This window comes from Protopterus annectens, chromosome 3.part0 (assembly GCF_019279795.1).
Source record: "Protopterus annectens isolate FY-2018-M chromosome 3.part0, PAN1.0, whole genome shotgun sequence".
In the NCBI taxonomy this organism is placed as follows: Eukaryota; Metazoa; Chordata; order Ceratodontiformes; family Protopteridae; genus Protopterus; species Protopterus annectens.
Genome location: NC_056731.1, coordinates 312153181 through 312180865, shown reverse-complemented (window position 1 = coordinate 312180865; position 27685 = coordinate 312153181). Strand labels below are relative to the sequence as shown.

Below are 27685 nucleotides of genomic sequence, written 5' to 3'. Positions count from 1 at the left end.
TATGCAACAGTATACATTCATAAAAAAATTTCTCTTACATCTCCAAAAGCAACTAGTCTCAGATCCATAAATGTACATTTTTATATTTAATTTTTTTATAACAAACCATGAGAAATGAAAAAAAAAAATCACTATGGATAATCACATAGATATATCTATGGATCCACACATTACCGAAACGCCACTTCACCGACTTTCACATGACCGAGCCAACAACACCGACAGGTCATAAAAGTACAGTTTTGTACCTACCATAAATGTAGATGTTAGAGTGTCTTCACTGCTGCAGTCATTACACTTGGGTTATCCTGCCGTCAGGCGGTCCCGCAGTCAGCCAGAGTTCCAAAGTCTTGGTCCGGCGTCGGTTGCTGTCACTTCTTCCCTGACATCAGTGCGCCAGGGGTATATAAGATGCAGCAGACGCCATTTTCTTCAGTTTTTCTTGCCCCAGATGTCAGGTGCCCCCAAATAGGTAGGCAATACATATTGCTAATAAAACATACATAAAAAGTAAAACCAAAATTTTCAGTTACCAGCAAATACACCACATAGGTAGTATAGGGTAGACAAGTGTAGATAAGTCCCAGCTAAGAAAGAGGGGATGGAGGGAGGGTAACCTGGACTGCAGCAGTGAAGACAATCGAACATCTACATTTATGGTAGGTACAAAACTGTACTATGTTCATTGTGTTTCACTGCTGCAGTCATTACACTTGGGCTGAATCCCAAAGCTGAGGTAGGGTGGCTGGTTCTATAGAGGATTTGGAGTGGCTATGAAGCCCTGCAGCACTGCAGTGGCAAAGCCAGCTTTGGATCTAGAATAAAGAGGCAAGTGATAATGCTTGGTAAAGGTGTGCACTGAACTCCAAGTTGCAGCTTCCAAGATGTCTTTGGTAGGTACTCCTCTAAGGTAGGCAGTTGAAGTGGCTGTTGCCCTGGTGGAATGTGGCCTAATGTTACTAGGTACAGGTTTCCCATGCTGTGTGTAGCAGAAATGGATACAGTGTCCTATCCACTATGAAATGGTCTGCTTTGAAATAGCCTTTCCCTGTGATCCTGCAGCATATGCTACAAACAATCGCTCAGTTTTTCTGAAAGCTTTTGTTTTGTCCAAGTAGAAACGTAACTGTCTGTGTATGTCCAATGAATGCAGAAGTCCCTCCCCTTTATTCTGGGGATTTGGATAAAAAGTTGGCAAGTGAATAGATTGGTTAAGAGCCACACTGGATACTGCCTTTGGCATAAATGAAGGGTTTGCTCTTAAAGAAACCCTGTCTTGGTGAAAAATGATGAAAGGCTCCACTGCCATTAGTGCCTGTAACTCTGAGACTCTTCGTGCTGAGGTTATTGCCAGAAGTACAGCAGTTTTCCAGGACACATATTTTAATTCTGCTGAATTGGCTGGCTCAAAAGGAGGTAAAGTTAGTTTTTCCAAAACAAAACTGAGGTCCCAAGTTGGTGTTGGCGTTCTCCGGGGCGGTCTTATGTTTTTAGCCCCTCTGAGGTACTGTTTTAGCAATGGATGAGAAAAAATAGGAGGATCTGTGTTGTAATGAGCAGAGATGGCAGAGGCGTGGATCTTAATGGATGAAAAAGATAGTCCTTTGTCCAGCATCTCAGTTAAGTATTGTAATATCTGAGGAATATTTGGGACAAGAGGGTCAAAGCTTTGAGCCTGGTTCCAGGCACAGAACCTCTTTCACTTTTCTGAATAAGATTTCCTGGTGCTAGGCCTCCTGGACTCCAAAATGACATCCATAACAGCTTTAGAGAGAGGTGTTGTCTGCTTGGCTAAGGAATCTGCCATGCAGACAGGTTTAAGGTTTTGAGCTGACTGTGCAGGATCTGATTGTTTTGTTGAGTCAGAAGGTGTGGAGTTTGTGGTAATATCCATGGTGGGCCTTGAGCTAAGTTCTTTAAGATTGGGTACCAGTGCTGGCGTGGCCAGTCTGGGGCAATCAGGATCATCTGTGGTTTTTCTTGCCTGGCTTTTACGAGTACCTTTGAAAGGAGAGGCAGTGGTGGGAAGGCATAAACTTTTAGACGACTTTCCAGATGAACGAGAAGGCATACACTTTCCATGCTTGTGTGTGATAAGCCCTTGTGCAGAATTTTTGTAGTTGGCAATTCAGTGGGGAGGCAAAAAGATCTATGTCCGTGCACCCCCATTTTTGCGTTATCATGCTGAATACTTGTGGATTTAATTTCCACTCGTGAGGATCCATGATGTTTCTGCTTAAGTCGTCTGCCAGAGTATTTTTCTTTCCTGGCAGAAATTGTGCTTGCAGATGAACTTGATAGGTTAGAGCTGTGTTCCACAAGGTCATGACTTGTCTGCATAGGGGATAAAAATGAGTGCCCCCTTGCTTGTTTATGTACCACATAACTGTGATGTTGTCTGTCTTTAATAATAATTGTCCTGGATGCAGAAGGTCCTTGAAAGCTGTTAGGGCATTTTGCACAGCTAACATCTCTTTTTGATTGATGTGAAGATGCATTTGGTCTGCGGCCCACTTGCCCTGAATACATTTTCCTGCCATGTGTGCTCCCCAGGCGTAATCCAAAGCATCTGTTGTTAGTCTGCCTGGCTGTGGGTAGAATGAAAGGCTGTCCCTTGTTGAGGTGACATGCCTGTGCCCACCATCGAATCTCATGTTGTAGGCAGGGAATTAGTGGTATTACTGCTTCCAAACTGTGACCGTGTTGAGTCCAAACACTTTTTAGGTACCACTGTAATTTCCTCATATGCAGTCTGGCATGGAATTAGTAGTATGCAGGATGCCATGAATCCCAAGGCCTACAGAATTTTTCTTGCAGGGAGTTGGGTTTTGGTTGCCATCAATTTAAAGTACTGAGTCAGTTGTCCTTGCTTGTCTGGCTTGAGATAAGCCATCTGGGCCATTGTATTTAAGTTGGCACCCAGGAATATTATCTCTTGTGAGGGCACTAGTTTTGACTTCTTTTCATTTACTGTGCAGCCCAGGCAAATTAGCAACCTTTTTACAAATGCCAGATGCTTTAGAAGTATGTCCTTGCTTTCTGCTTGAATAAGGCAGTCGTCCAAGTATGGATATATTTGAATTTCTTTTTGTCTGCAAAATGCAATTACTGGTGCCAGGCACTTTGTGAAGACCCTGGGCGCAGTAGATAAGCCAAAGGGCAGTACAGAGAATTGGTAATGCATTGAACCAGCTATGAATCTGAGGTATCTTCTGCAATTTTGTCTGATAGGGACATGCAGGTATGCCTCTTTGAGGTCCAAAGTAACAAGCCAAGCCTTCTTGCCCAGCATGGGTAGATGCTGCTGTAGTGTCAACATTTTGAATTTCGGAACATACAGGTAAGTATTGAGAGTAGAAAGGTCTAGTATGGGTCTCCAGGCTTTGTCCTTTCTGGGGACCAGAAAAAGTCTTGAGTAAAATCCTTGTCCTTGCTCCTGTTGTGATACCTTTTGAATAGCTCTCATGTCCATGAGGGCTGTAATTTGTTTTTGTGCCTCTGCCCATTGATTTTGTGGCAGGTCTGGCATTCCTTTTAGCCTTGGTAGAGTGTGAAAGTGGAACCTGTAACCTTGAGACACAATATTCAGAACCCATTTGTCTTGGGTGATTATATGCCAATTTTGATAAAGAAAAGTGCTAATTTCCCCCCTAAAGGAACTGCCAGAAGGTAAGTGCTTGGCATTTGAAGTCATTGAGGCTATTTCCTATAAGGTTGCGACTTGTCTTTACCTCCTTTTGGGGTTGAAGCACCCCACTATCGTGGTCTGTAAGAGCCTTGGGGCTGAGATCTGCCTCTTGAGCGTCTGTATCTGCCTCTTTGTGGTCTGTCTGACATTGGAAAGGACTAATTCTTTAAAGGTCAATTTCTGTTAAATCGAGGTGGCTGTACCTGTAAGAAATTCTTCACTGTTTGCATAGATTTTGCCTTATCCTCCATTTTCTTTAATACCTCTTCTGCCTTAACACCAAATAAAATATCCTGCTGCAAAGGAGCATCCAATAATTTTGCCTTAACATGATCAGGTAAATTTTGTTCTTTTAACCAAGCATGCCTTCGAATCACAGATCCTGTAACTGCTGCTCTACAAGAAGCATCTAATGAATCAAAACCACATTGCAGAATATGTTTTCCCACTTGTTCAGCTGCATGCAATAAATCCTGCATTTCCTTATAGTCAGGATGTTCTGAACTTGTAAGCATTTTCTGTTTTAACAGAGTCATTAAATATGGTTGGTATTTAAGCATGTGAAACTGCAATTTAAAGCTCTCACTGCTAAAGTTGCAGAAGTGTAAACTTTCTTCCCCCTTCTGTCTAATGCTCTAGAATCCCCGTCAGAGGGAACTGGATTTTTAGCCGTGGAAGCCTTTACCCCTTTGGGACCCTGGGAAATAGTTTCTGGGTCAGCAACAGGGTTTTTATAAAGAAATTTGTGAGAGTCAGGGACTCTGTAGTACCTGTCTGGCTTGACTGGAGCAGGGGGCAAAGAATCAGGATTTAAACTGGATTCAGAGAACACATCATCCACAATATCTAACACTGGCGGAATAGCAAGGGGCCTGTGCTGAGGCAGTAAAAGAAAGTCTCTGAGCCTTTCTTGGATTCTGAGTAATCCTGGCCCTCCCAATGGAAATGGCTCCCTCATGGTATGTAAAGTTTCCCCAAAAGAGTAATCCTCAGGAGGAGAGGCTGAAGGAATTGATTCCTCAGCATCACAGTCCTCATAGGGGGGTAAAGAGTATCCCTGGTCTGAAGAGGAATCAGAAGAAATGGAAACCTGGTCAGAGGAATCATAGTCTGTATCCTGCCTAGGCCTTTTATCAGGAGGGGGATGGGAACCCCTGATCAGAGTAATTAAGTCTTCGGCCATTTTGAGCATCTGTTTTTTTAGGCATGGAGGCCTGTCCAGGTGAATGCTGTACTTGCTTCTTTGTCTTTAATGGAGTTTTAGACTTGGCTGTAGTTTTTATGGTAAGCTGTGAAGGTCTGAAAACACCCTCAGAAACCGGTGCCTGCTCGGCGGCTCTGGACCCATCTGAAGGGTTAGTTTCCGTAGGCCCAAAACCTTAGGTATCCAGAGGCCTAGACATCTCCACATGGGAGTCGGAGGCGGCCTGTGGCTCTGAGGTAGCGGGTGTCAGGGGCTGCGAAAGTGCCTCACTGAGAACTGGCGGCTGGCCTAGAAGAGGCTTCATCATCAGTTTTGGGCCTCGGATGCCTGTCCTTATCCTTGTCTTTGCGTATTTTGTGTATTCCGGTCGTCGGTTGTTCCGAAGGCATGGTATAATTAAACCTTCAGCCAAATCAAACCGACGTTTAATAGTGCATTTGTTGAATCTAGCACAAAACCTACAACTAGTGACGTCGTGGTCTGGGCCTAGGCATGGAATACAGTAACAATGAAAATCCTTATGAGGTATGTGCTTCCCACAAGAAATACAATTATTAACTTTTACTGACATCGGTCTGAGGCAAGAAAAAGTTTCCCTAACGGGGTACTTAGCTTTATTGAAGACTTGGGTTCTGAAATTCGAATTAAAAATCTCAGGAGTCGGCCGACCGGCACTTGTGAACTGCTTTTGCTTTGGGCACCGCGTGGCAAGAAAGACTGAAGAAAATGGCGTCGGCTGCATCTTATATACCCCTGGCATACTGACGTCAGGAAAGAAGCGACAGCAACTGATACCGGACCAAGACTTTGGAACTCTGGCCGACTGCAGGACCGCCTGACAGCAGGATAACCCAAGTGTAATGACTGCAACAGTGAAACACGATGAACATCATCTGCCACTCGAACACAGATGGGAAACTGACAGTAAGGAAGTGCTTGGCCAGCATGTTGACCTTTGCCCCTTACCTCCACAGTAGTGCGATCTCAGAGTTGGTATATTTAGTTTGGGGATGCAGCCCCCCCCACATGGATTTTTGCTTTGTTTGCTGCCGTTGTGTGCTTGTTGGGTTGGCCAACAGGTTACTCACCGTCAGTTTCCCATCGGTGTTCTGAGCAGTCAGTGTTACGTCCTGTTGGTGTTGTCGGCTCGGTCATGTGAATGTCGGTGAAGTGGTTTTGGTAATGTGTAGGGGACCCATATATCTATTACACGCATACACAAGGATGTAAAAAGTGAACTTTAAAACATCAATCTGAGGATATAAAATACCAAAAAAAAAACATTTTTTTTGCAGGGTGGCAAGCGCCACTGTACCCCCACCCTCACTAATTATATATACCAAGTCAGAGATTATATAACAGCATGAAAAGGGCAAATCCCCACTCCCTGCTGTTCTGTGGCTTCTAAGACAATAACATCATCAAAGTCAAGTACACATAATTCTTCTATCGATCTATCAATTCTGCATTGCAGACTATCAATATTATGAAAATTTGACTATTTAAAGCACCTTCATACTATAGTTATTGATATTCTTGAAATTGATGATATAATTTGAATGTTTACCACGTAACCATGTCTACAAATGTTTTAAGGTACAAAAACATTTTGTTTTTTAGGATTTCCATTCAGTGCTTCTGTTAGTATTTACTGGATGAGATACAACTTCATGAATTACCTTCCATTGAGCTTGACAGGAAAAATCTATCAAATGTGACAATGTTTTAAATAAGGAGGCTATTGCGTGTTGTTATCTGGAAAACTCAGAACTCAGACTACCCTTTTCCCATTTTCTTATGCGATTTTACAAGGTCAATCTAGGTTTGAATGGATGCCAAGGAAATTATAAGAGTATTCTAATGAATTTATTAATTTTTATCACATATTAGTGTATAGTCACTTATAATACAAGAATTTAGGCAATATTATTTTTATTAGTATTACTCTCTCTTCAAAATAAAGAAAATGTTACTTCATTTTAATGCAGCTGCTTCTTCTAAAGTTTCAAACTTATTGTTTATAACTTTAGTTAGTTGGGAATCAGTTGATATACTGATTCCCAAGTATTTTACTTACAAATTATCAATGCCGAATCTTAATTTCTTTTTCAATCTGGATTTAATACTTTTATGTAAAAACACTGTTTTTTGGGTTTATGCCAAGCTAATGACCACCAGGGTCTTTCTAAGCCTTGCTGTGCAACCCAACCCAGTTTTGTATCCAAGTACCTAGGACCTTGGTGGGGTATGTTAGTAAGGAGGTAGCTAAGGGTTATGTGGGGGGTATGCTAGTGGGGGATTCAGTTATTAATATTAAATGTATCCAAGTACAGACAGATACACACAAAACATATAGTTTCTGTATTGTTTCCACTGAATTTTATTCTGGATATCCCCTGAAAAAGTCAAGTTATCACCTATTATCAGTAAACTTGTTTGTTTGTATCTTTCGGCTTTTCCCGGTTAGGGGTCGCCACAGCGGAACTCCAGTCCGCTAATGATTGGTAGTGGATTTTTATGTACCGGGTTACCAGCCCTGATGCACAACCTTCAAAGAAGGCACACCCCATTCATGTATGCCTCCACGCAGAAGACGCTCTAGCTGAGAATCGAACGGGACAACGTCTTGGTATGAGGCGACAACGCTACCGCAGCACCACCACCGCAGATACCTATTATCAGTAAACTACCATCAGTAAAAAGCTGATTCTGGACAAACTCCTCAGAAATTCAATAACTTTCAATTTTTTTGATTATTTGTAATACGATTGGCAAAGGTTTCCATAATCAAGGCAAATACAAGACATCCTTGCTTTTTATAATTAACATGCACAACTTGTATGTAAAAGTCCTGTTTTACATAATTTAGAATCAAAGTAGAAATATTTATTTACCTGTGTAAAATATTCTAAGAAATGAAATTCCAGCTAACACTGTCAAAGACTTTTTCTAAATTAAACCTAATTACTGCTAGTTCCCTGTTTAAATTTTGCATAGTTTAAAAGTAATTCTTCTAGTATTACAAAAACTAACTGAGGCTTAATAATTAATGTCCATTTTGTTTAACCTACTTTCCGCAACTTGAGTGAATATTTTAATAATCTATATTCAGTAAAAAAAAAATATCTGTATGAGGAGATTAAACATTTTTCTTTATCCTGTTTAAAAGTAGGGGAGATTAGAACACGTTCCATGACTGAGAAGTGACACACAGCAGTTCAGATGGCTGCACATTGAGTAGCGGCTTAATTCCAGCTCTCCCAGTGTGAAAACAGAAACTAAGCAGGGAAAGCCAGTGAACTCATATTTCTGGATAGATTTTAATAGCTGTCTAGTAAGTGCACTGCCTGGATGTCAGGTAAAAAGGAAATACAGAGGACCTAAAAGAAAATCAAATGGTGAGGAAAAAACACTGACTGGGAAGAGTACTCCAGCTGTTCAGCAAAAGGCAGTGTAAGCTACAGACATGGCTTCCAGTAACCTAGAGGAAAAGACAATTGCACAAAGACCTGATTAAAATAAACAAAACACTGATGGAATATATAAACTCAAACAACAAAAGGCTGGAAAAAATGGAAGAAGCTTTACACAGATATTCACATGAGATGATAAAACTGCAAAAATCAGAGGTACAAATGAAGAAAAGGCTGGCTGAATTCGAGACTGCTCAAGAAGAGAGGTTTAAAAAAAATAATAGAATTAGAAGAGAGAGCACGTAGAGAAAACCTGCGATTTTCTGTTGTACCAGAGAAGCTGGAAGGAACAGACTGCATTAATTTTACAAAAGCACAAATAAGGAATTTGACTGGTATTCCACAGCAGTTAAGTGAAAGGACACATCATGTGTATGGTTCCAAACCTGGCTATGAGAAAGCAACCGAAACCTGTAATAGTAAAGATGGAATCCTACCAGCAGGAGTTGATTCTGACAAAACTGTGGCAGAAGGACAAAGTACTAAAGGTGGGAGACAGCAGAGTGGGGAGAATGATTACTCAAATGTGCGCCAGGCAGAGAAGGAGTAAATGTATTCCCCTATTCAGGGAATGTTGAGAAGCAAGCATGAGATTCAAACTGCTGTACCCGGCTATCTTCAAAATATTCTTTCCTAGAGGGACAAAATCAATTTTTGATGCAGTACATGCTAAGGAGGAAATACAAAAGTTTGTCCAACAGAAAGTGAACAGTGAAACAGGTGGAGATTCTGCTTCTTGTTCTTCTGGTAATAAAGACCACGGAGAGACTGTGCCGGTGAAACCTTTTCCAATGTTTCAATGGAAAATGCTTTAGAGAAGGAGAAAACACAAGAGTTGACTAGAAGAATCGAGAGTACACTGGAAATGAAGCAAAGACAAGATGTGAGAGATGGATATGAACATAAATAAATACAGCAACTTGGAAATTAACAAATGTGGAACTACAAAGCAATAATTATATCTGGAAATATTGGATTTCTTTGGCTTTGTTAAACTTGTAGGGCACTCTAAAGCATATGCCCTACATCATGTCATTAATGTTAGGAAAACTACTTAGGAGAGGAGAAGAGGGAGAAACTTAACTGTAACTAAAACATTTTTTTTCTTAAAAGTAATATTTTTATAGTGCATGACTTTTCTCGCATGCTATAAAGTAAAGTTTCTGGGTTATTTTTAAGTGCAATGAGGATAGTAATGTAAATAGGAGTTCCTGTTTTTTTTTCTTTCTCCCGTCTCTCTTTCTCCTTGTTCAGTTTTAAGAAATGTAGGCACTGCCATGTAAAAAAGAAAAACATGTCAAAAGACCATGACAAAACAAAAATTGATGCATGTGCTTTTTCTCATTCTTGCATAGGGGAGTCCCTTAGCTTGATCTAGTAACACATTTTAAAGAGAAAGCAAGTAAATAAAAAAGAACACTGAATATTATAAAAAGTTTTTTCTAGCAAATAAATAGGACATGCTGGAGGGACAGATTCATATCCCAGAGGCTCCCCTCACTCTGGAACAAAATCCCAATCCCCGTTAGGCAGAGCCCCCCACTGACCCTCTTCAAGAGAAATCTTGACGAGTGGATGGGAGATCGTAAGTTTACCCCTGGGATCTCTTCTCTGTCCCTGCTTGACACAGGTACAGTAAACTAACCTTAAAAGAGTTACCTTCTGTGACCTACTACACAGAGGCACAGTCAACTAATCTAAAAGGGTGGCGAAATCCAAACGCACTCTGGCTAGGCTTATAAATGCCCTAGGGCAGATAGCCTAGTATGAACCTATGAAATAAATGTATACTTAGTAGCATCTTTGTATGTGGTCCTCATGTCTCCATGCAGACAATCTGAAGAAGAGAAATGGTTAAGAGATGATGCTTTCTGAATGCATTCAAGTGTTTTCCCAACTGGGACAGCTATAAAGATGAGAAAAATAAAAAAACATACAGCACTTAGTAGCAGGACAGGAAGTATTGTGGATTAGCATAGATAACCTTTCTTCTAGGCTAACCCAAGTCTATGAGAGTGGCTGTCAGTTTGAGACAGATGTTCCTATTAGGAGGGTAAAATATCAATATTTGAAGATGTACACCAGATTTGTGTGTTAGTATTAGGTTAATAAATTTTAGGGGGTACTGAAGGTGTTTTTGTTTCTTTGTTTGAGGGATTTCAATAAAACAAAAAAATGTTATAAGATGTGACATGGTTCAAATGAGTATGGCAAGAAACAACTGTATAAAAGACCAACCTGCCAAACAGTGCATGCATGCAACACAAAAGCTGGAACTAGACAATTAACAAAAAACTGCTACGCATAAAAGGTGGGAATAATAACATTTTAACACAATGATACTTTCTGTAATGTCTTTAAATGTCAATGGACTAAAAGGAGTAGTGAACTATATTAAAAATTAAGAGTGCAAACAGCTATGCTACAGGAGACACACTTGGAGGAAACTGAACATGTGAAATTGATAAAAAAGTTTTTCAGGAGGCTATTCAGCAGAATAGCCAAGACAAAGGAAAAGTGGAATACTTACATTAATTGCAAGAGGAGATCCAACAGTGATGGAAGAGGATAAAAAAGGTAATAAAAGTAGATTTGTAGTACTAAGGAGCTACTGACAAGGGAGAAGGATTACACTGACATGTATTTTTATTCTACCTTAAACTGCTATAATGGAGCTTAAAAAATTCTGCGAAAAAAAAAATCAGCTTTCAGCAAGGAATATTACTTATAGGTGGGTATTGGAATTTGATTTGCAGCAGTGAAGATGTGTAGGGGGGCAGAAGTGAAAATATAACAAATGAGGGTGGATTTTTGAAGAAAGTTATAAAAACATTTGGCATGGAAGATGTGAATTCAGTACCAGGAGTTCAGAGTGAATTTACACATTATTCCCCAAGATATAAAAACTGGGCTAGGCTAGACATCATTTACATTTCACAGGAACATGTACATTTAATTGAAAGTCTTGATATGTACCCAGTAACTATTTCAGATCATGTACCAATGTTAACTAAAACAGAAACACAGGGTAATGAACTAAAAATGAGACACTGGCATTTTCTCACCTATCTGTTGAAAAAAGAGGAATTTAAGGAATGGTTAGCGACATTATTCAGGAGCTATTATAGAAGACAAACGTTTCTTCTAAAATGTAGCTAGGGTGTGGGATAAAATTAAAGTGGAGTTTAAAAATATGGTGGAAATAAAAGTAATGGAGATATGGTTAAACAGCAACAAGAATTATTCAGAGGGACTGACATATGTTAAGCATTGCAGAATGGGGGAATCTCACAGAACAAGAACAGAAGCAACTGCAGAATGATAAATAGAAAATAAGGGATCACCTTGATAATATGCACAAGTTTAGAGAGGTTGCTGTTAAGCAAATGTTTTATGATAATAACTGTAGAGCACAAAAACTTTTAGCACAGTGACTCGGGCAAAAGAAAGTAGAAAGGGGTATCAACAAGCTTAGGGAACCTACAAGGAAGATAACAAGAGATCCTGTAGATGTATTAGAAATATTTTGGAAATTCTATGAAAGGCTGTATAAACTAGAGAAATATGGAAATCAAGAAAAGTTACAAATGGAAATGATTATGGAAGACTTAAATATGGCAAGGTTAGACGTAGATGAGGAGTATAAACGTGTAAGGAATTGATGTCTGAAGAAGTCCTAAGACAGGATGAAAAACACGGTGACTCTGTTAATGCATTTTACTTTGTTTTGTGCTGTCTGAGTACTGAATTAAAGTACTAAATGTATTAGTTTTGCAGATCCCATGTCTGTGGTGGAAATATTTCCCTGTAAACCTCTATGGTGCCTTTTTTTGGTTGAGGGACAGAGTACGAGAAGATAAGATAAAAATTGTGATGTACAACCAATTGACAAGAAAGTCCCCAAGAATTGATGGTATTCCTATGGAAGCTAGGAGGGAAAAACTGATAAAGATCTGCAAAGTTTTGTTTAACAGTATTTTAAGAGGAAGAGAAGTACCAACATCCAGGAAGAAAGTGCTTGTAGCTGTAATGCCTAAAGTAAGTAAAGACCTATCAGATCCAGCTTCACACAAGCCCATTTCGTTACTGAACCATGATTATAAAGTGTTTATATCTATAATGGCTAAAAAATGGCAAAAGTGATGTCAAAATCAAGTAGATATAGACCAATGTGGTTTTGTGGAGGAATAGAAACATTTGACAACATTAAAAGAACAATGATGATCCAGAGGGAAGCAGAATGTTAGAAAATACCAGTGTTGTTGGCGAGTCTTGATGCAGAGAAAGCATTTGACAGAGTAAGCAGGGACTTTATGAGCAGGGCAATGGAAGCATTTGCATTCATTGATAAATTATAAGATTCATTAGGAGGATATAGGGGGGATATGAGGCAAAAATTATAGTAGGTGGGCTGCTCTCTGATCATTTCTGCTTGAGCAGAGGAACCAGGCAGAGGTGTCCACTTTCCCTTTTGTTATTTGCAACATATTTACGACAACTGGCAAAGAAAATAAGGGACTCAGAAATTCAAGGATATAACTGGTATAGTAGTCAAGAAAAGCGGTCTCTATTTGCAGATAACATTATTTTACATCTGATAAAAGCAGAAAATGGTATTTCAGTGTTGTGGAACAGTCTGAAACAGTTGTATCTTTTCTGAAAACAAAACTAATGAAACTAAGACGGGCAAGAGCTGTAATTTATGTACCCACACATTAAATGGCTCAGCAATATCCACATTTAAGGGGGCATGGTAAAATGAAGTACTTGGGAGTATGGATTAAAAATGATTCCAGTGTGGCAGCTAAGGATATGTGGGTAGTGACTACACAAAAGATCATACAAAAACTGAGAAATTTGAAGAGCTGTTATATGGATATGGATAGAAAGATGCAAGCAGTTAAAATGTTTTTAGTCCCTTTAGTCTTGTACACAGGTCAGGCATATTTTTATCAACCAGAGGAGAAGTTGTGGACAGTAATTAATAAAGAGATGAAGGATTTGATCTGGGAGGGGAAAATGGCAAGAGTCAAGTGGGGTAAGCTGATTCTTCAAATTAAGTAATTCCAGTCCACCTTGTTCTATTGGAAGAGCTATTTCAGAGCTACACAGTTAAGGCTCCTATACATAGCACAAGCAGAAACCTACAATGCAAAGTGGAAAGAGATGATGATGAAACGGGGAAAAACTCAAGCAACAACGAGAAACTGGGATTTTGGATGCAGATCGTTAAGGAGAATAACAATAATCATACAGATTATTATATTCATAAAGTAGCACAAAGTTTTCTATGAACTAACCCAACATAAGAATGGAGAAATGAGATTCTGCCAATAGAGATGACTACAATTAGGGATACAAACAACAGGCAAAAGGGGGGTGGAATTTATTGGAGAAAATTGGCAAAGGAACCAAGGTATTGGGAGCAAATAACTAGAGAGGGAAAGTTAACAGAATGGGAAGGCACCAAAAATTTACTTGGACTGCAGGTTAGAGATTGCCTTCTCTATCGAGGATTGATATCACAACATAGGCAAACAGAAAGAAATAGGGGGTTCTAAATGAAATACCAGTAATGGTGGAGGTTTTAGTAGAATCTAGAACAGAAGCTGCTGTTAAACCAGGAATAATTCGTAGAGTGTATAAAATATTGCATAACTACAAGAATCAATCAGAGGAGGTTACAAACGATTGGGAAGAGAGAAAACTAAAAGGAAGGTGAAAACACATATCCTGGAACATCTTGGGGATATCATAAACATTAATTTGGGTAGTCAAGTAGCAGATCATTTTCACCACGTCTATCAAGGTTTGGATAATCTTGTTTTCTTCAGTGTACCAGCTAAAATCACAGCTGTCTAGAGGGGGTGACTTTGCCCATAAGCTTTTAGAGTTGGAAAGCAGGTTAATTCTTAATTATAGGACAATGCAGCCCAGGGGTTTGAATTTGAAGGCCAGTCTGAACTTTTAGGGTTCTTCTTGGCAGTACATTAACTAATGGTATGTTTATAAAAAAAATTTGGAAAAACTAAATGTGCACTTTTTTCACATTAGGTTATATATAATGAAGAATTCTGCACTGGTTATATGTGTCATAATTGAAGGTTTATGCACGATGCTCTTTGTAAAAAAAAGGAATTGATAGTAATTGTTTAACTGTTAATGTTCAATTATTTGATTAATGAAGTGGTGGCATTTGTATAAAAAGATCCGCTTGGTGAAAGTCTTTCATTCTGAGAAGATGAAAGGCCGTGGTAAAAGATATTAAACAATTCAACAGCAGAGTGAAGTACTTAAATTCATGGTGTGTTTTTGAATTTGCATTTGGTTTGTTACTCTAATAGTGTTTGCTATATTTAAATGAGCTATTTAATGTTTGACAGACAATGATTGGGTAGATTATAAGTGATGTACAATGTCTGCAACTAAAAGTATGTCAATATGGTTTGTGATGTATAATGCTTGCAACTAAGACTATGTCAATACGGTTTGTTTTCATGTATAAAAATGCATGATCGCCTACGTTACAAGAGATAATTTAATAAATATGTTTTTTGTTGTAAAAATTTGGAGAGATGAAAAAAAATTTCCTGGATGAATAGATTTGTTTAGATATTTGTTTTAAGAAGAATGTTTTATGGCTTACACAAAACATAACTAGAGAGAAAATCTTTTGTTTTTCTAGAATGATACAAAAAAGACCAGAATCCTCCCCCAATTTATTATTCTTTTATTTGACCTTTATTGCTACAGGTTTGTGTGTTGCTCGTTTAATTATATTGTTGCTCCTTTCATGAAAGAGAATCAAGGAAATCATTATTTGTACTACTCAAACTGTTACAGTAGCAACCAAATAAACTGAGGATTTCCTCTACATCTACAATTTCTACAACTGAAGGTGACTCTCAGGATTGCTTCAGTATGACTTCTTTTTGAACAATAATTTACTACTGTTGGTTAATTAATCAAAGCCTTTGGGTGCCATAGAATCAGGATGCATTTTTTGCTTTTTCTATGGCTATTCTAATTTTATAAACTAAGATATTCTGATAGCTTTCATTCAATTTTCCAATTACTTCAAGCTGATCCTATATAGCTTTATTTTAGCTTCCTGAAATTTCTTTCCATTTCTACTTCTGATCCCACTGTTTGTATCTTTTCTGACATCAAGACCTCATCATAGCTCATATGTGTTTTAAGGGATTCCCATAATATATTCGTAACATTTCAATTGTAAATAATTGGTATGAACTCTTTAATTTCTTTAATTAAAGTTTCCTTAAAGTCCTCTAATTTGGTCATGTAAGATGGAATTCTTGTGACAGTTGGTGACTTCCCTGTATGCGTTACATTTAGACATATGGCATTGTGGTCTGATAGAGGCTAAGCTGTGAGAATGGAATTAATTTTGTCTCTCAGGTCAAAAGTTATATAAACTCTACTGACTGTAGTTTGTTTTCCACAGACATGAGTAATATGTAAAAAATAAATAATTTTATTTTACATATTCAATAGTGATTTTTAAATTTCAGTATCAATCCAGCTTGTTGATGCCTTAACAAAAGTGGTAATTTTACTTTGGTTTTTGCATCAATGTCTTAAGTAACTTATTACGCAGTTAAAATAATCAACCATTATCAAACAGCCTTCTACATTTCCCAAGAATATCTCAAGATATTGCTTTGCTACCTTAGCTCCAACAAAAGTTAGCTAATATGTACACATTATTTCGACATGTAGTATTAATAACTATAAACAAGCCTCTAATGAACTAACATTTTTTCCACAGAACTGCTGTGCTTCTTTTGTTCCTTTTTAACTTGACGTTGATGCTATTACCACATATTCTTTGCTATTTGGTAGTTTTACATAGTTTTCTAAAAGTGTCTCCTGTAAAAGATTATATCACTGTTTTTTTTTATTTTAAGAATATGTATATATTTGTCTTTTATTGCCACTATTAGCTCCATTAATGTTGATGGATAGAACTTTTAATGTGTACATCTGGAGTAAATATTTATAATACAACATAATATTTGCAAAGTATCAATATATAATTAGATTGAATGTTTATTGAATGAACCCTGTCAGTGCAGTGTAGAATGGTCAGGATTTTTGGGTTATAATTCCAAAGAGCTGCTCCCTTTCTACTAAACAAAACATGTAGACTGTTAACACATGAAGTCCAAATTTTCAAGAATCAAAAGATACTAATTTGCCCAAGTTCAGCAAAGAACACTAACCTAGCTAATCTGTATGTGATTTGAAATTCTGCTGTTGCAGCCACCAATAACTGCCACTTATTACGCTAACCACATTTTAAATACTAATTTAACCAAAAGGTATTATTATTTGTATGTGCTATAAAAAGGCAATTTTAAAAATGCAATAAAACCTTTTTTATACCATTTTATATGGTGAGCAAAAAATGTGCAAGTGCGTGTACATATATATTTTTTCATTCATAAGAAAAGGTTTTGTTGGTAGTTCAACTCAGATGCTTAACAGTAACGATCATGATAAACTATTTAGTTACAGTCGGTTGAAAAATAAACAACAAATTAAAACACGAGAGTAGGTTTCCTTACTTCTAATAAATAAGAGTTATAAGTGAAAACATAACAAATGATCCTCTAAATAAAATCACCCATAATACGTATTGCATGTTACCTAAAAATATGCACACATTGTTTACTTCATGGTATTAAGCATCATCCCAAACATAACATAACATTACAGTTAACACTGTTTCTTATCTAAAAACTACAGCATTCCAACAAATATTTTGAATACAACGTAATTCGGATTTCAAAATCACTCTTTGTAAACACTACCAGTTGGTACCTAGTTGCAAGATCAACTCATTCATTTGTATAATACAATAAAATTTGTATTATGGATTATAAAGAAAGTGCATCACATATTATTTCAAAATCTTACTCACCAATTTATGCAGTTTTAAACTGCTATAAAAGAGTTGTATTCTGTGTGTCTGTTTTTATTTTTGTACTTTTTAACCACTTCTACTGACATGGGTTAAGAGGACTAATCTACACAGGTTCATAGGTAGGTACTAGGCTATTGGCCCAAGGGCCTAAGTAAGCCTAGCCAACAAGGTTCCCTGGCTTATGCCACCCAAGAAAGTTAATTTCCTGTGCCCCTGTTGAGCAGAGCCACAGAAGTGATCCCCGGGGTGCATTTCCTATTTCCCATCCACTCATCAAGATTTTTCTTGAAGAGTGCTAATGAGGAACTTTGCTTGACATAGATGGGTAGCTTGTTCCAGAATATGGGAAGTCTCCGAGACAGGAATCTATCCCTCCAGCATGTCCTGTTTACTGAGGTGACAAGGTTTAGGTCCCTAGAGTGTGTAGCTCAGAGGGATTGGGATTTCTTTAGGTATAGCATGTCCAACAGCTCTAGGTTTAACATAGCTTTATATGTTCGGCAGAGATCTCCTCGGAGTAGGCGATATGCTACAGAGTAAAGCTGGAGTTTTTTGAGACAGTCAGTGTAGGGCATCTGTTTGAGGCCAGTAATCCTCTTTGTGAGGTACTTCTGTGGCCTTTCCAGTTGCTGCAGATGTCTTGTGAGGTACATTCCAAAAGGTGCTATGTACTCTATAATGGGTCTAATGAGTGCCAAGTATAGGGGAACGATGACCTGTTTTTTCCTGGATGAGAACCCTTTTGTGATGAGGTGTGCCACACAGAAGGATTTCCTGACTACTGTGGTGATGTGATTATCAAAGGAGAGACTACTGTCCACCTGGGTTCCCAAGGTCTCTTATCACACATTCGGTGTTAAGTAGACTGCCGTTTATGTGGTAGTTCATGGGCACAGAGTTTTTTACCAAAGGGGATGACAATGCACTTTTTGGCATTGAGCTTGAGGCCATGCCTCTGACAACAGGCATCTGTCTCAGTGAAGCTCTTCTGTAGGATGTCCACATCATTTGGGGACTTTACTATGGCTTCTAGTTTGCAGTCATCTGCGAACGTCATTAGCCAGAGGCCTTCTGTGTTTGGTATCTACTTCTCTGAAGTACAGTCTAACAGGAGAGGTCCCAGAACTGAACCCTGTGGTACTCCACTTGTCACTGGTTTGAAGTCAGATTTGGAGTCTGCAACTTTTACAGTGTGGGTTCTGTCAGTCAGCCAGTTGGCAACCCATCTTGTGATGTAGGGATTTATACCTAGTTTAGCTATAATTCCAGAATGCAAAAAAAAAGTAGGTAGTGTGACCAAAGGCAGAGCACATCAAAGTACAAAATTCAGAGAAGGAACGGTTCTGCCACCAATCCTGCTAAAAACTTGAAACTTGAAAACTATTAATAAAAATAAAACAATGATAAAATAAAACACACTGACTCATAAATCGGATAAGCGCTTTCGGTGTAATACCATGGGGGATGGTGTTAAAAGCCTTAGCGGGGTCAAGATAGGCTGTGTGAACCACTTTACCCTCGCCTATGGCTTTGGTGACTGCCTCAAAGAAGTCGATCAGGTTCAGAAGGCATGATCTGCCTTTCACAAACCCGAACTGGGTGGGGTCCAGAGTTTGGAGGTTACCAATGTCTTTGTTTACGAGTTCCATGATACATTCCATGGACTTGCAGACCAGGCTCGTCAGGCTAATAGGGCGATAGTTCCCAAGATCAGTGGTGGCTCCCCCTTTGTGGAGTGGGATAACCATTGCTGTGTGCCATTCAGTGGGCACAAAGCCTGACGTGAGACTATGACTGAACACGGTTCTTAGGTGGGGAGCCAGTTCATTCTGAAGTTCATGTAAAACACAGCCTGGGATGTTGTCCGGTCCCATGATGCTGTGTTTTTGGTTTTAGAGAGTGCAGCTTTTACCTGCATAGATGTGAAAGCAGGGACTCTGCATTCTTCCTGTATAGATATGTGCCCTTTAGCGGGTGAGAGGGGGGTAAAGTTAGCACTGAACCTATCTGCCAGGATGTTGGCAATATCAGTTGGTTCTGTAATTTTTGTGCCGTTGTGCTGTAACTCAGAGCAGATCTGTGTGTTGCCATTGAGATTCTTGACATAGCTATAGAATGCTTTGTGGTTGCCCTTAGAATCAGTGGCGATTTTGTTTTTGCAGCTAGCTTTGGAGGATCTTATAAGGGATCTCAGCTTCTTACTGAGGCTGTCCAGGGAGCTCCTCCACTCATGGGATTTTACTCTCTTTTGCAACAGTTTCTTCCTTCTGTTGTAGAGTTTGTTTACGGCAGGGGACCACCAGATTGACTTCCTTTTTTTGGAGGATAGCATCTTGGTTCTGTTTGGGATAGCACGATCCATGCACCCGTGTAAGTGCTTATAGAGTGCATTTGTGTAGGATTCAGCAGTCGTAACTGCATTGTCCATCTGCATGGGTGTCATGAAGTTCACCACTTCTGTCTTAAGAAGCATGAAGTTGGCTTTGGAGAAATTTTTTATCACGGTTTCCTTAATGGTGGGTGGGGGCAGGATGCGGATATCTAGGGTGATTAGCTTATGGCCGGATCTGACCAAAGAGGAGTTGACTTCAGGTGTGGAACACCGATCACTCATGTTGGTAATGACTAGGTCTAGGATATTGTTGCCCCTGGTGTGGGTGTGGATAAGTTGATCCAGGGCATTGAAATTTATGAATTCCAGACAGCGTTCAGTGAAGGAGGTGGTACACGAGTAGTTTTCCCAATTAATGGAGGGGTAGTTGAAATTGCCCATTATTAAGGTGTTTGGTTAAACCCTAATATTTTCCAGTATAGTTAAAACCCAATATTTTCCAGTATATCAAGAAAAGAGGAGTGGGAATCCTGGGGCATGGTGGAGGATCTGTAGCAAACTACAATTTGGATTGCAGTTTTGCCCAGAGTTAGTTGCACTTGGATAACCTCCATATTCATTAAGGATATCCACACCTCCAGGCTAGTTGCGTAGCATAATGCATTCGAGGTTATCCACCTTTGGTGTTCTGGTCCAGGTTAGATGGCCAAAAAGTGTGGTATGAGTTATAGCCTGGTAATGCAGGGATGCTCTCTACAGCCTTGAACCAGGTCTCAGTCACTGCACAGATATCGATGTTCCCCATTTTAAGGAGTGCCTCGAGCGAGTGCATTTTGAGATTTAGACTTCTAGCATTGAGTAGCACTACTCCTCAGTTTTTGCTTGCCTGTTCCTGTTACGGTGGTGAATTTGTCATTTGACCCTTGCCTAAAAAGGCACTATAGGGGCGGCAAGAGTCTTAGCCAGTATTCAGAATCCCAGAGGCGACAGGTGCAGGCCATCTCTGGCAAAGCATCGTGGTCTGTTGCCCATGTTGTCCCAAGCAAACAGATACTGGATCCCCTTAGAATGACACCAGAAGCTTAGCCAATTGTTGAAGTCAATCATTTTGTCCTTGTACTGCAATATCATTCTGGGCGATGGCAGGATGCTACTCAGGGCTAGGGTCATACCTGTCTGGGCTACAAGATCGGAGAGCTCTTCCATGTCTCTTTTCATGTATTCCAGGGAGGTAGGTCTTAGGTCGTTCACACCAACATGGGCAATGACAGAGTCATATTTCTACTTGTTGTGGAGTGACCTGAGTGCGTGGGTTATGTGGCGGATCCTGGAACCCGACAGGCAGCTGACAGTAACCTTCTCCTTGTTTAGCCTGATGAGTGGGACATCAGTGTGCCTGACTATAGAGTCACCTATAACTAGTGTGTTGGGTACGTTGGTTTGCCTTATGGGCTGCGGTTTATTGGCACACTGAGTCTGTGGGCTATGTATTATTTGGGTTGTGTTGGGGGTAGAGGTTATTTGCGCTTCTGCTTTGGAGGTCTCTGTTGCTTGAGCAGATTATTATTGAGAGCCTCTGCGAATATTTTTGTGTTTCTATGTGTTGATTTTGGTGGTGTAGGTTTAGTGGGTCTATGTGATGAGTGTGGTGTGGTGCAAGTGTTTACCTTCTCCTCTTGACTGTCAAGTTCAGTCTTGAATGGAGAGAGCTTTACCTCCAGTTTGGGTAGGTAAGTGCACCTCTCACAGGTTGTGGTGTTGGGTGGCAGGAGGAGAGGGTTATCTGTGTACATGAGGTAATTGCTACAGTGCCTCAAGATGCCCAGATTCATCAGATAGACAGGAGAGAACATTGGGAGCTGACCCTTGGACATGCTTAAATAAAAAGTAGTTGCCTCTAGGCAAGTGAGGAAAGTGAGTATAAGAGCCGTTTTTCTCTAAGCAAGTGAGGAAAGTACGTACAAGAACTGTTTTACTCTAGGTAAAGAGGAAGGGTGAGTGCTGTAGTAATTTGTAGCTTACTTAGTGCTAACAACAAGTTCTGAACAAGTGCTGAGCACGAATAAGCAAATTCAAGTGCTAAAACTAAGAATCTGTAACTGGAGCTTGTGGTAGACAGGCTACCTAGTGCTTACCACTCCCACTGATAAGCTAGAAGGCTTCCCTCCAACACAGAAAGGCTTGGGGGGGCTCAGAAGCTTACAAACTGTCCTGGATACAGCAAATCTGTACCTGGACTAGACTAGTTACAGGAAAGGTGGGAAACAAGCGCAAACGTGGGCTTTTAAACCAGAAAGTTGAAAGAGATAGAAACTGCCCAAACGGCCAATAAACTACAATTTCTGGGCCAAAAGCCACTCTTGTGGTAGATAAGCTAAAAGGCTTCCCTCCAACACAGAAAGGCTTTGGGGCTCAAAAGCTTACAAACAGTCCTGGTTACAGCAAATCTGTAGCTGGACTAGACTAGTTACAGGAAAGGCAGGAAACAAGCTTAGAAAAATTTTTTTTTTTTGGAAAGTGGAAAGGGAGAAAGGAGAAACAGAAGATAATTCAAAAATAAGGACCTAAGTGGCTTGCCCTTCACAAATGTTCTCTCTGTAGTAGGTAGAATGAGCCAGTGACACTAGACTGGAATAGAGCTGGGATAGGGCTGAACAGATGGGACGGGAGGAGTCTCTGAAGTCAAAATATGATCTCACTGTACTCGGTTGAGTGAGCAAATGAGATAGACCGAGGAGGAGTGTTCAAACACAAATTTACAGGAGGGGCAGGCAATTCCAAAGCCACCAAGATTAATACCAAAACAAGAACAGGGAGGGCTGGCGGGGAAACTAACTGCAGAGACATAGAGAGACCACAGTATTCTATGAAACAATTAAATAGAAAAATAAGTAACTACAGAGAGACACAGACCACAATATTCAATGAAACAAATACACAGAAAAATAAAATGCAGTACAATCTTTAACACTGCAAGTTTGTACTTAACTCAGCTAGTAATGCAGTTGATTGTAGGTATGTAGCAGAAGCCAAACAACTCAGATATTGAGCAGTAATAAATTCAAAGATATGTGACTAACACTTATGAATACAGAGAAACCCTCTACATATATTATAGTTTAACTGAATTAGTATAAACTACACAAAGAATGTACTTAAAAGGTTAAGTAACTATGATTTTCTCCTGATCTTCAACATTCATCTTCCTGTTTACTTCCTTTTGCAAGCCAGCTGTGTGTGATGTCATTAAGTCTTGAGAGTCCTAACTTGCAGAGGGTCTGAAAATGCTTCCAAAAAGCTTGAACGAATGAGACACTGGCAGGATAAGTAAAATCTGTTTTTGTTTTTAATGCTGATGGCTACTGATGCAAAAATACAGTTAGTTTAATGTCGTTTAGGTTCTGTGGACAATCATGGTTTTAAGAAAAATGGAAATGCAAGTCTCCATTCACGTCCATGGTGTCCCTCAAGCATAAAATAGTGTCAAAGCCCAGTACAGCACAGAAACGTAGTTCTGCTGATGCTTTCTGATAATTATTAAACCATTTTTCATTTGACACTCCCCCCTGCATCCCCCAAAACAGCAGTAGTAAGCAAACCATTAACTGGGAAAACTACTCATGTACCAACTCTTTTGCTCAACGTTTTCTGGAATTCATCAATTCCAACACCTTGGATCAACTTATCCACATCCCCACCAGGGAGCAGCAATATCCTAGACCTGGTCATCACCAACATGGGCGACTAGTGTTCCACACCAGAGGTCAATTCCTTGTTGGTCAGATCCGACCACAAGCTAATCACCCTACACATCCACATCCCGCTCCCACCCCCCCCCCCCCATTAGGGAACCAACCGTAAAAAATTTCTCAAAAGCCAACTTCACGCTTCTTAAGACAGAAGTGGCAAACTTCACGACACCCATGCAGATGGACAACAGAGGTATAACTGCTGAATCCTACACAAATGCACTTTAGAAGCACTTACACGAGTGCATGGATCGTGCTATCCCTAACAGAACCAAGATGCTATCCTCCAAAAAAAGGAAGTTAATCTGGTGGTCTTCTGCCATAAACAAACTCTACAACAGAAGAAAGAAACTGTTGCAAAAAACAGTAAAATCTCATGACTGGAGGAACTCCCTGGGCAGCCTCAGTAAGAAGATGAGAACCCTTTTGTGATGAGGTGTGCCACACAGAAGGATTTCCTGACTACTGTGGCGATGTGATTATCAAAGGAGAGACTACTGTCCACCTGGGTTCCCAAGGTCTCTTATCACACATTCGGTGTTAAGTAGACTGCCGTTTATGTGGTAGTTCATGGGCACAGAGTTTTTTACCAAAGGGATGACAATGCACTTTTTGGCATTGAGCTTGAGGCCATGCCTCTGACAACAGGCATCTGTCTCAGTGAAGCTCTTCTGTAGGATGTCCACATCATTTGGGGACTTTACTATGGCTTCTAGTTTGCAGTCATCTGCGAACTTCATTAGCCAGAGGCCTTCTGTGTTTGGTATCTACTTCTCTGAAGTACAGTCTAACAGGAGAGGTCCCAGGACTGAACCCTGTGGTACTCCACTTGTCACTGGTTTGAAGTCAGATTTGGAGTCTGCAACTTTTACAGTGTGGGTTCTGTCAGTCAGCCAGTTGGCAACCAATCTTGTGACGTAGGGATTTATACCTAGTTTAGCTATAATTCCAGAATGCAAAAAAAAAAAAGTAGGTAGTGTGACCAAAGGCAGAGCACATCAAAGTACAAGGTAGATCATGTCTCCTAAACCTGATCGACTTCTTTGAAGCAGTCACCAAAGCCATAGATGAGGGTAAGGTGGTTCACACAGCCTATCTAGATTTCGCCAAGGTGTTTGACACCATCCCCCACTCTGAATTTATAGATAAACTCACTAAACTAGGTATAAATCCCTATGTCACAAGATGGGTTGCCAACTGGCTTACTGACAGAACCCACACTGTAAAAGTAGCAGACTCCAAATCAGACCAGACCAGTGACAAGTGGAGTACCACAGGGTTCAGTCCTGGGTCCTCTCCTGTTTGGTATCTACTTCTCTGAAGTACAGGTCAACACAGAAGGTCTTTGGCTAACTAAGTTCACAGATGACTGCAAACTAGGAGCGATAATCGAAACTCCTAACGATGCGGACATCCTACAAAAGGGCCTCACTGAGACAGATGCCTGGTGTCAAAGCCATGGCCTCAAGCTCAATGCCAAAAAGTGCATGGTCATCCCCTTTGGTAAAAACTCTGTACCCATGAACTACCACATAGGCGGTAGTCTACTTAACACCGAAAGTGTGATAAGAGACCTTGGGACACAGATGGACAGTAGTCTTTCCTTTGATAATCACATTGCCACAGTGGTCAGGAAGTCCTTCTACGTGTCACACCTTATCACAAAAGGTTTCTCATCCAGAAAAAAAGAAGTCATTGTTCCCCCCTCTATTCATCACTCATTAGACCCATTATAGAGTTCAATGCCCCTTTTGGTATGTACCTCACAAGACATCTATAACAACTGGAAAGGCCGCAGAAATACCTCACAAAGAGGATTACTGACCTCAAACAGATGCCCTACGCAGACAGTCTAAAAAAACTCCAGCTTTACTCCGTCGCATATCGCCTACTCAGAGGCGATCTCTGCCTAACATACAAAGCTATGTCAAACCCAGAGCTGTTGGACATGCTCCACTTAAAGAAATCCCAATCCCTCCGAGCTACATGCTCTAGGGACCAAAATCTTGTCACCACAATAAACAGAACATGCTGGAGGGATAGATTCCTGTCCCAGAAACTTCCCATACTTTGGAACAGACTACCTATCTATGTCAAACAGAGATCCTCATTAGCACTCTTCAAGAAAAATCTTGATGATTGGATGGGAAATAGGAAACTCACCCCGGGGATCACTTCTGTGGCTCTGCTTGACAGGGGCACAAGAAAATAATTTTCTTCGGTGGCGAACACCAGGGTACCTTTTTGGCTAGGCTTGTATAGGCCCTAATCCCAATAGCCTAGTACCTACCTATGAACTAATATTCACTGCTATATATAGAATTCCATACTTGTACACCGTGCGTATGCATCTGATGACAATACGGAAAAAAGACACAACTTGTGTTAATGCAATCTTACCGATTTAGAATATAAACATAAATGAATGTGTTATACCATTAAAAAAACTTAAATCCACTCTTTTCAGCTTGTCTTTTTAATGAAACAGTACTTCATACCATGACTCCTCTATAACCACATAATTATACTTATCTATTTATTATTATGACGAATGCAACAGCCTCCTCAGTTGATTCAAATATAGTTTGCCCTTTAAGTAAAAACATTTTTATTTTGGCAGGAAATATCAAGTGTGTTTTAATGTCGGCCCTTTTCACTTTTATCAGTGGTATGCAGGATTTTTTTTTTGGGTAACCACATTCTGTGAAAAATTATCAGATCTAATGAAATTGTTACCACTTTGTGGAGGACGGCTAGCCAAAGTTGTTTTCGTTATTAAGTCTTAATCCAGGGAGAAAATAAAATTAACAATTACTGACCTAGGAGAAGTGGATTTTTTGTTCAAAGAGGAATCAAAGTTCTGTGTGCACTTTCTATTCTGAAAGACAGTCTCAGGTAATTTAATATTTTTGGTAACCAAGATGAGAGAAAGTTTATCTTATTATTGCCTCTGTTTCTCTGGTATCTGATACAGCCTGATGTTAATCCTTCTGGATCGGTTTTCCAAGTCATTTATTTTCTAGACAAAGTTTCCTCTAATGCAAAATGTGTATTTGATTTTCTCTTTCTGTGAGTCATTCATAGCTTCTTTGATTCCTGTTATTTGTGCAGTTTGTTGTTGTACAATGTTGCTAATCAAGTCTATTTGTTTTCCACAGTCTTCCTAAAAACTGTAATTTGTGTGGCTCATCCGGTAGTCTTGCCACTGTTTTTTTTTTTTTTTTTGATAGTTTGACATGAATTTTATAGACTGGAGATAACTTCTTGGACAAACAACTTCTAGTCCTTTTCCTGAATATTATCTCTTAGTACAATATCCCAAAATTATTTAAGAGAATTCCAGACAGATTTAGCATAAGAGTTGCAAAGCAGACTTCAGAAGCTGTTAGTCTGTCACCATCTTGGCCATGCCACCCTCTCTGCAGGATGTCTTAGTTGCTTCTGGGGGTCAAAAAAACAAATGGCTGGTAACATGTTACTATCTTCAAGAATGCATTTTTTTCTTGAGAAGGCACAATTAAGTTCGACCATATCAACCAGTAAAGGACAATTTACTTCTAGTGGTAAGTAAAACAGAAGACATACTTTGCCTCAGTAAACTGAGCAAGTACCCTCTGTTTTCCTGGTGCATAAATAAGGGAAGCTCAGTTACTTATCTCTTTATTCATTTTAAATGAAAACTAAAACAGGTAAACATTAGCATTTATGTTTTTAGTAAGGAAAGGCAATAAGGCTGATATTTTATGTCCAGTGATGCTGCCATTCTAAACAAGCATGCATCATCATCTGTCCATATATATTAATGCACAACTTCATCTGGCCCTAAGTAGACACCATCTCTGGCACAAACAATTTTCCAACAGCAAAGCTGAAGCAACAGAGAATCAAGCTGCTTTCATCATAAGCTCCCACCTCCTCAGTAAAGTCAAGAAATGTTCTGCTTTGAAAGAACAGTCCTCCAGGACACTTTGCTGGACCCTAAATTATCAGTGATCGATTTGTTTCTATCCATGTTCTATTTTGGCATTCCCTCTGCTTTATAAACATGGTAAGTATTTGAAACATGACAGTGGTGGTGGTTGTCTTTCGCCTTTTCCCGGTTAGGGGTCGCCACAGCGGAACTCCGGTCTGCTAATGACTGGCAGTAGATTTTCACGAACGCCGAGGTGCCAGCTCGATGTTCAACCTTCAATGAAGGCATGCCCAATTACGCATGTCTTTTGAACGCCCACCCAACCGTGGGGAGGACATGCAGACTCCACACAGAAGGCACTCCCCGCACTCCAGCCAAG

The 27685-nt window shown here is 39.8% G+C and overlaps 1 protein-coding gene across 1 annotated transcript in view; it reads right to left on the bottom strand.

Annotated features, from left to right (window-relative positions):
- UBE3C (ubiquitin protein ligase E3C) overlaps positions 1-27685 on the bottom strand; it is a 2314788-nt gene that overhangs the window by 2234999 nt on the left and 52104 nt on the right. The gene's annotated exons all lie outside the window — the stretch shown is intronic.